Here is a 12,249-nt window from a genome sequence, read left to right as displayed (position 1 = left end):
AAGTATTCGCCGGAGGCAGTGAAGATGGAATGAATTGAGACATCGCTTTTGGCTGACATACGTTGTCCAGGCCTCGCTGCCATAGAGCAAGGTACTGAGGACACAGGCTTGATACACTCGGACTTTTGTGTTCCGCGTCAGTGCGCCATTTTCCCACACTCTCTTGGCCAGTCTGGACATCGCAGTGGAAGCCTTTCCCATGCGCTTGTTGATTTCTGCATCTAGAGACAGGTTACTGGTGACAGTTGAGCCAAGGTAGGTGAACTCCTGAACCACTTCCAGAGCGTGGCCGCCGATATTGATGGATGGAGCATTTCTGACGTCCTGTCCCATGATGTTCGTTTTCTTGAGGCTGATGATTAGGCCAAATCCGTTGCAGGCAGCCGCAAACCTGTCGATGAGACTCTGCAGGCACTCTTCAGTGTGAGATGTTAAAGCAGCATCGTCAGCAAAGAGGAGTTCCCTGATGAGGACTTTCCGTACTTTGGTCTTCGCTCTTAGACGGGCAAGGTTGAACAACCTGCCCCCTGATCTTGTGTGGAGGAAAATTCCTTCTTCTGAAGACTTGAACGCATGTGAGAGCAGCAGGGAGAAGAAAATCCCAAACAGTGTGGGTGCGAGAACACAGCCCTGTTTCACGCCACTCAGGATAGGAAAGGGGTCTGATGAATTGTGCCTTTCATATTGTCATGGAATGAGGTGATGATACTTAGGAGCTTTGGTGGACATCCAATCTTTTCTAGTAGTCTGAAGAGACCACGTCTGCTGACGAGGTCAAAGGCTTTGGTGAGATCAATGAAAGCAATGTAGAGGGGCATCTGTTGTTCGCGGCATTTCTCCTGTATGTGACGAAGGGAGAACAGCATGCACGAAAGCCACACTGTGCCTCAGGGTAGACGCGCTCGGCCAGCTTCTGGAGCCTGTTTAAAGCGACTTGAGCAAAGACTTTCCCCACTATGCTGATCAGGGAAATTCCACGGTAGTTGTTGCAGTCACCGCGGTCACCTTTGTTTTTATAGAAGGTGATGATATTGGCATCGCGCATGTCCTGAGGTACCGCTCCCTCGTCCCAGCACAGGCAAAGCAGTTCATGTAGTGCTGAGAGTATAGCAGGCTTGGCACTCTTGATTATTTCAGGGGTAATGCCGTCCTTCCCAGGGGCTTTTCCGCTGGCTAGAGAATCAATGGCATCACTGAGTTCCAAATTTGTTGGCTGTACGTCCAGCTCATCCATGACTGGTAGAGGCTAGGCTGCATTGAGGGCAGTCTCAGTGACAACATTCTACCTGGAGTACAGTTCTCGGTAGTGCTCAACCTCCCTTCCCCTTCCCCCCCCTTCCCAGCTCCACTCTCTCAGCTCATCCCACCCCGCACCCCCCTCCCCCACCCCCTCCCCCCTTGCAACCCCTTCCCAGCTCCCCCCTCGCACCATCTTCCTCCTGCACCCCCTTCCCCTGCACCCCCCCTACTCCCTTAAGCCCCATTCCCAGTTCCCCCTCGCACCCCCTTCCCTCCACCCCTCCCCCTCGCACCCCCTCCTCCCACCCCTGTGTAGGGGCCCCAACAATCCCACTGCCTTGTGGGCGTCTCGGGAGAGACCAAGGCTAAGGGAGTAAACCCTAACAGAAAATCCGGAGCGGAACCCCGTAGGCGGTCATGTGTCACCTTTGGCATGTTACCGGCAGTTCCTGCAGCCATACCGGTGCCAAACGTCGTGCTCTGCACTCCTTTGGACCCCAACAGAAAGGCCGAGAGGGGGGGTTTTGGCGCTTGGGCAACTCTCAACCTCCATACATTCACCCAGGCATGCGCCATGGAGAGGTCACTCCATAGTCGCCTCACAGCGACCGAAACAACACGGAAGGCAGCAGTTACGGGTTATAAGTCCAGCTCAACTGGCGTAGAGATTGGGCGCCACGGGTTGCCTTTGTCGGTGGGAGAGGTCATCGCACCTCACTGGACAGCTACCGCCCGCCTCAAACTGGGCAGCCCCAGGTCAATAAGGTTCTGTTCCGCCACAGTCCACCTGCTTCAATGGGTGCTTGGAGCTCAGGGTCATTGCCCGAAAAGTGGACTGCACCAAACAACATGAAAAAAGGAAAGAAGGTACCAGCCCTTCGCTTTGCAAGCTGGAACGTCAGAACTATGTGTCCTGGCCTGTCGGAAGACCTTACACAAATCAACGATTCTCGGAAGACCGCCATCATTAACAACGAGCTCAGTAGACTCAATGTAGACATTGCAGCACTTCAGGAGACACGCCTCCCTGCGAGTGGATCTCGAACAGAGCAAGACTACACCTTCTTCTGGCAGGGTAGGGATCCTGAAGAACCAAGACAGCATGGAGTGGGCTTCGCCATCAGAAACCCCTTGCTCAGCATGATAGAGCCTCCCTCAAATGGCTCGGAACGCATACTGTCCATCCGACTGCTCACCGCCTCTGGTCCAGTACACCTACTCAGCATCTATGCTCCAACACTCTGCTCCCCACCTGAAGCTAAAGACCAGTTCTATGAGGAACTCCATAATATCATTAGTAGCATCCCCAACACCGAACACCTGTTCCTGCTGGGAGACTTTAATGCCAGGGTTGGGGCCGACCATGACTCATGGCCCTCCTGCCTTGGGCGCTATGGCGTTGGAAGGATGAGTGAGAATGGACAGAGACTGCTTGAGTTGTGTACCTATCATAACCTCTGCATCACCAACTCGTTCTTTCACACTAAACCCTGTCACCAGGTTTCATGGAGGCACCCAAGACCGCGTCGTTGGCACCAGCTAGACCTCATCGTCACAAGGCGAGCCTCCTTAAACAGTGTTCAAATCACACGCAGCTTCCACAGTGCGGACTGCGACACTGACCACTCCCTGGTGTGCAGCAAGGTTAGACTCAGACCAAAGAAGTTGCATCATTCCAAGCAGAAGGGCCACCCGTGCATCAACACGAGCAGAATTTCTCACCCACAGCTGTTACAAAAATTTCTAAATTCACTTGTAAAAGCCCTTCACAACACTCCCACAGGGGATGCTGAGACCAAGTGGGCCCACATCAGAGACGCCATCTATGAGTCAGCTTTGACCACCTACGGCAAACGTGCGAAGAGGAATGCAGACTGGTTTCAATCTCATAATGAGGAGCTGGAACCTGTTATAGCCGCTAAGCACATTGCACTGTTGAACTACAAGAAAGCCCCCAGCGAGTTAACATCCATAGCACTTAAAGCAGCCAGAAGCGCTGCACAAAGAACAGCCAGGCGCTGCGCAAATGACTACTGGCAACACCTATGCAGTCATATTCAGCTGGCCTCAGACACCGGAAACATCAGAGGAATGTATGATAGCATTAAGAGAGCTTTTGGGCCAACCATCAAGAAGATCGCCCCCCTCAAATCTAAATCAGGGGACATAATCACTGACCAACGCAAGCAAATGGACCGCTGGGTTGAAAGGAATATACTATATATACACATATTAAATCAAAGCGATTCTTTAATGAATAGAAGAATAATCAAGGCTTATGATTTATAGCTTTCACAAAAAATTGAACAGTCAATTTCCAAAACACCAGAAAAATGCCGGAATACAATTTTATAAAAACAGAATTTGACTTAGTCACCATAAGCCAGTGGACCTGATGATATATTGATAATGTATTGTAATTTCATGGCATAACACCCTGATTGTGATAAAACAGCAGATCATCCGACACATATATAAACAGCTTCAGTTCATTCACTGTCACAACTGTTGCACTTTCCGTTGTGAGCATTTTGATCATATTTTGCACCTGTTAGACTCTGGCATGTTGGGAATGTTTGAGCCAATCTAAATACTGTGTCGAGAAAACTCCTAGCATGTAATCAGTATGAGTCTCTGCAGACAATCTGTGTACCCCTTGAACTATGTGAACAGAGAGGCTATAGCAGTAATTATAAGTTTGTGATTACTAAAAATGTTGAAATTTGGTAAAAGCATGAACTTTGAAACTTCCAGAAGCAAATTTTCACAGGAAAACTATTTCAGGGCTTATTTTTACAGACAGAGAGGTAGACATACGCGGCAGCATTTTGTACCCACTGACTGAATGGGCTGCGTGGTAAATGCTGCAACTTATCCAAAACTCTGCTGCCCCTGTCCTAACTTGCACCAAGTCCCATTCATCCCTATGCTCATTGACCTGCATTGGTTCCTGGCCCAGCAATGCCTTGATTGTAAAATTCTCATCCATGTTTTCAAATCTCCACATGGATTCACCCCTCCCTTTCTCTGCAACCTCCTCCTCCAGCCCTATAATCCTCCAAAGATGTCTGTGCTCCTCCAATTCTGGACTCTTGCGCATCCTGTGCTGCCTAGCGGGATAAGAGCAGTGGATGCACGGCAGTACCACCACCTGCACGTTTCCCTCCAGGCCACACACCATCCTGACTTGGAACTATATCCCTGAACTCCCTTCCTCGCAGCACTGTTGGTGTGTTTACACCCCAGGGACTGCGGATGTTCGGGAAGGCAGCTCACCACCACCTTCTCAAGGGCAATTAGGGATGGGGAATAAATGCTGGCCTAGCTAGGAACGCCCTCATCCCATAAATGAAAAAAAAATTCTCTTCCTTACAAAGTAATCATTATGTATTCTAGCCTTGCCTTGCACCTCTAAGCACATATTACCATTCAATTAATTAGTACAAATCAGGAATTAAAAGCTTGTCTCAGTCATGGTGCCATGAAACTATCATTGATTGTCGTAAAAACCCATCTGGTTCACTAACGTCCTTTTAGGAAGAAAGTTTGCCGTCCCTACCTGGTCTGGCTTATATATGACTCCAGACCCACAGCAATGTATAAAGACACTAGTTCGGCCTCAGCTGGAGTACTGCGTCCAGTTCTGGGCACCGCACTTTAGGAAAGACGTGAGGGCATTGGAGACAGTACAGAAAAGATTCACGAGAATGGTTCCAGGGATGAGGAATTTCAGTTATGCAGATAGATTGGAGAAGTTAGGACTGTTTTCCTTGGAGAAGAGAAGGCTGAGAGATGATTTGATAGAGGTTTTCAAAATCATGAGGGGTCTGGACAGTGTAGAGAGAAACTGTTCCCACTCGTGAAAGAATCGAAACGAGAGGACACAGATTTAAAGTATTTAGTAAGAGAAGCAAAAGTGACATGAGGAAAAACTTTTTCACACAGCGAGTGGTTAAGGTCTGGAAAGCGCTGCCTGAGAACGTGGTGGAAGCAGGTTCAATTGAAGCACTCAAAATGGAATGAGACAGTTATATGAAAAGGAGGAATGTGCAGCGTTACGGGGAGAAGGCAGGGGAATGGAACTGAGGGAATTGCTCTTTCAGAGAGCCAGTGTGGACACGATGGGCCGAATGGCCTCCTTCTGCACTGTAACGATTCTGTGATTCTGTAATCGCACCACCACTGGCAACCGTGCTATCTGGGTCCCAGCCTCTGGAATTTCCTCTCTAAACATCTCCACCTCTCTATCCTACTTTAAAATACTCCTTATAACCTACCATTTTGGTCCTAATATCTCCTTAAGTCGCTCTGTGTCAAATATTGTTTGATAATGCTCCTGTGACACACCTTGGGATGTTTAATGATGTTAAAGGCATGTTGTTGTTGAAGTGTAGAGAGGGAGAGAGAGAGAGGGGTGGCTTGGGTCAGTGGGGGGGGGGGGGGGGGGGGGTGGGGGGGAGGGTTTAGGAGCCAAAGGACCATTCAAGACTGTATGACGGCCATTGAAAAACACCATGGGAGAGTTTCACATAGATTCCTAAGGTATGACAGTGGTGTTAAATGATTACTTTGCATCAGTTTTGATACAGTTAGATGATGCCAGCTATGCATCACACAGTTGAGAACATTGTCAGTAGTAAACCAGATGAAAAGATCATATTAGACAGAAAAAGCAACTTAGTCTAGTCATTTTCCCTAAGCTGCTTCACTTATTATATAATAATAGAAAAAATATAAAAGTTGGTTTTATTTTCACTCTGTAATTACGCATTTCATTCGAGCTGTAATGTCTATGGAAATTTCAATTAAAATAAAAACAGCAAGTTTATACATAACAGCCATTAAATGATGTTCTCTGAAGCTAGTTTTAGTTTGAACTCTCAAAGGACTGTGCACCGTGAAACTGATGCTGGTATTTTATTGATATGTATTTTTACCCAACATAATTTTGTTGCTTGAGCCTCAGATATTTTGGTGAAATATCTTTGTTTTATATTTCTTTGACTCAGATTATTATTATTTATACTCTTGAAAGGAAACAAGGGGCTAACAATTATTTTCAGAATCATTTAAAAATATAACCATGATTTAGTGAATGCTAATAGGGTAATGAAGTACGGTGGGAAGAGGTTCATGTGGAATATAAACAATGGTCTTGATCTGTTGGGCCGAATGGCATGTTTCTGTGCTGTAAATTCTATGTATGTGATGCATGATAAAGTCAATATCACTCTGCTTCCAGAACACTTGAACTATTATATTTAAGTTCAAGTGTCAGTGGCATGAAAACTGGAGTTAATGCAGGAAAATGGTGATTGTCATTGAGTACAATGGGACTGAGCTATGAAAATTATCTTTTAACTGTTCTCGATGAGGGTAATGGTAGAGCAGTGCAAATGTCCCAGGAAAATAAAGCACAGCATAATTAACAGTGTAAATCATCTAGTTTATAATTTTCTCTTGGCCATTCATAGCTCCCTACACTGCAAATGCACAATTAAAACATCCCCAGAAAAATGTGGGTCACTAGCTTCATAAATGACATGGATATAGCTGTTGGGGGAATGGTCTACATGTTCGCAATGATATGAAAATTTGTGCAAGTGTTAGGACCATGGAGGTGAACAGATTCTGTAAGCAGATTTAGATGTGCGAGGAGAATGGTCTAAACTCTGGTGAATGACATTTAATTTAGATAAATACGTGCAGTGTTATGCATATAGGCAGGGCCAACACCAAGTGTACTTCCACTTTATATGGAACAGAAATTAAATGGTTGAGAGAGAAAAGGATCTTGGCATATGGTTTATAATTGTCTGAAGGCTCACGACCGATGCCGAGGAGCCATTGTGAAATAAAACTGGGTTTTAGATTGTCTTGACATGACTATTCAATATAAAACAAAGTGCACCATTTTGTCCTTGTATAGACCACATTTGGAATACTGCATTCAGTTTTGTTTCCTTCTTATTTTGGATGATGTACAGACTTTGGAAAAGGTTCAGAGGAGGGCCACACAAATGATCTGCAGGTTGATAACCTCAGTTACTGAGATAGGCTTAAAAATATGGATCTGTTCATTTCAGAGATGTATATTTTTGAGGGTGATTTGCTCTCTGAGCTCATCTTGTCCAAGAGACTCACCTTCTGCTCCCTTGACCCTATTCCCACTAAATTGCTAACCACCCAACTTGGCCTCCTGGTCCCCAAATTAGCTGATATTGTGAACAGTTCTCTCTCTCCAAGTTCTGTCCTTCTCTCCTTTAAATATGGCAACATCACCCAACTCCTCAAAAAAATCCAACCCTTGACCCCACCACCTTGCAAGCCTCATCTCCAACTTCCCTTTCCTCTCTAAAAGTCCTTGAACGTGTTATCATCTCCCAAATCTGTGTCCATCTTTCCTGGAACTCCGTGTTTGAATCGCTCCAATTATGTTTCTGCATCTGTCACAGTACTGAAACTGCTCTTACCAAAGTCACAAATGACATAGGCAAATGACGTGGCAAAGGTAAACTATCCCTCTTTGTCCTTCTCGACCTGTTTGCAGCCTTCGACATGACTGACCACAACATCCCCCTCCAACACTTCTCTACTGTCATCCAACCGGGTGGACTGCACTTGCCTGTTTCCATTCTTATCTATCTAACCATAGCCAGAGTATCACTGCAATGGCTTCTCTTTCTGCTCCTGTTACCTCTGGTGACCCCAAGGATCTATCCTCGGCCCCCCCTCCTATTTCTCATCTATATGTGAAAACACAGCATTGGTTTTCACATGTATGCTGACGACACCCAGCCCTACCTTACCTCCACCTCTCTCTCGACTCCTCCACTGTTGCTAACTTACCAGACTGTTTGTCCAACATCCAGTGATGGGTGAACACAAATTTCCTCCAATTAAATATTGGGAAGACTGAAGCCAGTATCTTCTATCCCCAGTGCAAAATCCATTCCTTAGCTACTGACTCCATCCCTCCCTCTCCCTGGTAACTGTCTGATGAAACCTTGGCATCATATTTGACTCCAAGATGAGCTTCCGCCCACATATTCACACCATCACTAAGTTTGTCTATCTCTACCTCTGTAACATCACCCGATTCCAACCCTGCCTCAGCTCATCTGCTGCTGAAACTCTCATTCATACCTTTGTTACCTCCAGACTTGACTATTCCAACAAATTACTGGTCAGTCTCTCACAGTCTGCACACCATAAACTTGAGTTCATCCAAAACTCCACTGCCCAGGTCCTTATTTGGAACAAGTCTCATTCACCCGTCACCCCTATTCTTGCTGTGCATCACTGGCTCCCAGTTAAGCAACTAATTGATTTTAAAAATCCTCATCCTTTTTCTCAAACTCCTCTGGCCCCACAACCCTCTGAGATATCTGTACTCTTCTAATTCTGGTTTCTTGAGCATCTCTGATTTTAATTGCACCACCTTCTGTTACCAGGCCTTCAGCTGCCTCGGTCCTAAGCTTTGAATTCCTCCTTAAATCTCTCAGCCTCTCTACCTCTCTTTCCTCCTTTAAGATGCTCCTTAAAACCTACTGCATTGACTAAGCTTTTGGTCATCTATCCTAATATCGGCTTATTTGGCTCAATGTCGATTCCAAAGACTGCTTTATAACGCTCCTGCGAAGCAACTGGAGACGCTTTATTGTGCTAAAGTATGATGAAGTTCGCAGTTTGTGAGACCAGTGGGGGAGTGTGTGCAAGCTGTTGTCTGAAAAGATGACTTGTTGAATTTTCTGTTAAGTGCACTGACTCTGGTTTCAAAGCTTGTTTTTTGTTAAAGATAGACCCTAACTAAAAGTGAAACTAAAAATTTCAGGGTTCTAGGGGGACCAAACTGGCTGGAACCAGATAAAACAGACTCAGAGCAATCCAAGCTCAGGTCACAAGACTGCGGTTTGCAAGCAAGCTAAAGAGGTTGGAAGCTGAATCCAGTAGCTGACCACAGGCAAATACAAGTGATTGCAGCTGTTTCGGTTACTTAAGTTGAATGTGGTGGATCCACAACATCAAGACTGTTGTGAGCACAGCTGAGGAGGTTCTGGAGTAGTGCGCCGTTTTTGATGGAGAACGTACCCATGGAGTTTGGGATTGAAAGGGAACTGCTATTGGATGACAATCGATACCTGCATCTTGAAAGAAAGAAACTGGAGATCTACCTGAGGAAGTTTAGAGCTTTGAAGGACTTTGTGGCTATAATTGGTGCTATACATGCTGAATGGACTGTCCAGTGAGATCTATCTTTTTTTGTATCTGATAGTTAACGTGCAATTTGTAAAAGGCTGTATTTGCTAACAACACAAACACTAGGTGACACAGTACTAGCACACGCGCACATGCAGCCTCTTCCATTGAAATGTCACTGTCTGCGACGTTTCAGGTAGCTACCAGGATTAAAGATGGCGCTCGCTCCAGGCCTCTCTGCTTCCCCCCGTCTCAGCCATTTGCTCCCGCCCTCAATGCTTTCTCTCCTCCCCACCGGCTGTTCCCCCTCCTCAGCTGCTCACTCCAGACCTCGCCACTGCTCTCCCCCCATTCCGCTGGGCTGATCATTCTCCACTCCACGGCCCGCTCTCCGGCCACTCATTCGCTCCCTGCTTCACTGCCCCCTCCAGCCCCTAGCTCCAGGCCTGCTGTTTCCCTCCTCTCGGCCACTCACTCCCATGTTCGATCGTTCTCCGCTGCCCGAAGAAGCAAGGCTGGCCGTGAGGGATGATGGGGTGGTGTAGGAGCGAGTGGCTAAGAGGAGGGAAGTGGTGCAGCCTGGAGCTAGCGGCTGGGCGCGGAGAATGAGCGGCTGGAGAGCAGGTTGGGGGTGGGAAACGAAGAGGGGGGAATGATCAACCCAGGGGAGTTGGTGGAGAGCAGTGGCAAGGTCTGGAGCGAGCGGCTGAGGGGGTGAAACGGCCGGCGGCGGTGGGGGAAAATGTTGAGGGGGGAAGCCGGGGCGTCCTGGAGTGAGAGGCTGAGGGGTAGAGCAGCCAGTGGGGCGGGAGCGAGTAGCTGGGGGGGGAGGGGGGGCGGGAAGCGGGTGGAGGAGCGAGTGGCTGAGGGAAGGCAGCGGTGTGTCAGGGATTGAGTGGGGTGAAGCGGTGATTGAAGCAGGGATGGTGTGAGGGAGCAGGGTACTGCTCGGGTGAATGGCTAATGGAGACGGCTATTGAGGGGTGAGGATGTCATTGCGTGGTGACGTCATGCACGCACATGCGTGCATTCATGCTGGCAGGCTGGCAAATGTTCACACGCATTGATGACGTCCGCGATCGCTGTGCACATGCTCTGCTTTGTCAGGAGTCACTTTGTAAAATATATATAGATGGTGATTTGCTGTTAATTCATGTTTAATTCATTTTGGTTCGATGGTTAAAGTAAAAGTTATAAAAGTGAAATCGTGCCCATTTGGGTTTTTATTAGGGTCGTTCAGTAAATTTGGTTCTTTTGGTTTGTTGACCTCTACGGAGATCATAATATAAAAGCACTGTATAAATACAAGTTCTTGTTGTTATTGCTGCTCTGGCAAACAGCATGCACAGACACAATAGGCTGAATGAGCAGCTTCTGTGCTATAAACCTCTATGGTTCTCTAGTAGATGCCAGACATTCTCTCTGGTCTGGAGGAAGATGACCATTTAAATTGCTGCTGGTACTAGAATTCCAGTGCGGTTAAGTATTATAGTGGCAATGGACTTAGAATGGAAACTAGAGATCATGAGTTTAAATGATAGAAAGTTGTCATATTGCATTCAACAGCTGGTAACCTGTGTATGTGAGCTACCACTAGAAAAATAATCATGAAAGCTGTTGCGTTGTCATAAAAAGCCCAACTGGTGCACAAATGTCCACCAGGAAAGGGAATCTGCCTGGTCTGGCCTATTTTAGATCCACTCTATGTGGTTGACTCTTAAGCCATTCAGTTGTCAGGGCAACAGCCAATGGGATTCACTGCCACGGGTGGGCTGAAAAATACTTGAGTTATGCTGACCCTGGGAAATTCACTGGAATCACAGGGTGTGCACTAGGCGGATGAAAATACCACCCAGCAGTACAGCTGATGAAGTGCTAAAACCAAACACTGAAGTTATAACAAAGAAACAGGCCATTCAGTCCAACCAGCGAGCAGCTGGTAAAAACTATCCATAAAAGGAGAAGCTGAATTTTCCCCAGCTGGACATTCTTCACCAATTCGATTCACTTCACGTTATATCAAGAACGGCTGAGCACATTAGATACAGCAAATGCTAGCCAAGCTCTTCCAGTACAGCTACAACACTGGCATCTACCTGACAATGTGGAAAATTCACCAGGTATGTCCTGTCCAAGAGAAGCAGGACAAATCTAATCCTGCCACTAACTTCCCCATCAGTCTACTCTCAATCACCACCCAAGTGATGGAAGGTGTCGTCAGCAGTACTATCAAGTGACAGCTACTCAGCAATAACCGGTTCAGTTTGGATTCCACCAGGACCACTCATCTCCAGACCTCATTACAACCTTGGTCCAAACATAGACAAAGGAGCTGAATTCCAGAGGTGAGATGAGAGCGACTGCCCTTGACATAAGGCAGAATATGATCAAGTGCGACATCAAGGAGCTCTAGTAAAACTGAAGTCAGTGAGAATCAGGAAGAAAACTCTCCACTGGCTGGAGTCAGACCTAGCATAAAGCAAGATGGTTGTGGTTGTTGGAGGCCAATCATCTCAGCCCTAGGACATAGTCGCAGGAGTTCCTCATGGCAGTGACCTTGGACCAATCATCTTTAGCAGCTTCATCAAGGATCTTCCCTCCATCATAAGGTTAGAAGTGGGGATATTCGCTGATGATTACACAGTATACAGTTCCATTTGCAACTCCTCAGATAATGAAGCTGTCCCTGTCTATGTGCAGCAAGACCTGGATAACATTCAGGCTTGGAATGATAAGTAGAAAGTAACATTTGTGGCACACAAGTGCCAGGCAATGCCATTTCCAAGAGAGAATCTAACCACCTTGCCTTGA

General features: G+C 46.7%; 1 protein-coding gene across 7 annotated transcripts in view; it reads right to left on the bottom strand.

The window, feature by feature from the left end:
• Positions 1–12,249, bottom strand: part of LOC137375763 (ran-binding protein 17-like) — a 1,067,965-nt gene that overhangs the window by 196,935 nt on the left and 858,781 nt on the right. The gene's annotated exons all lie outside the window — the stretch shown is intronic.

The sequence above is a fragment of the Heterodontus francisci genome, chromosome 12 (assembly GCF_036365525.1).
Source record: "Heterodontus francisci isolate sHetFra1 chromosome 12, sHetFra1.hap1, whole genome shotgun sequence".
Classification (NCBI taxonomy): Eukaryota; Metazoa; Chordata; class Chondrichthyes; order Heterodontiformes; family Heterodontidae; genus Heterodontus; species Heterodontus francisci.
Note: the sequence above shows the minus strand (reverse complement) of the source record. Positions and strands in the feature narration are given on the sequence as shown.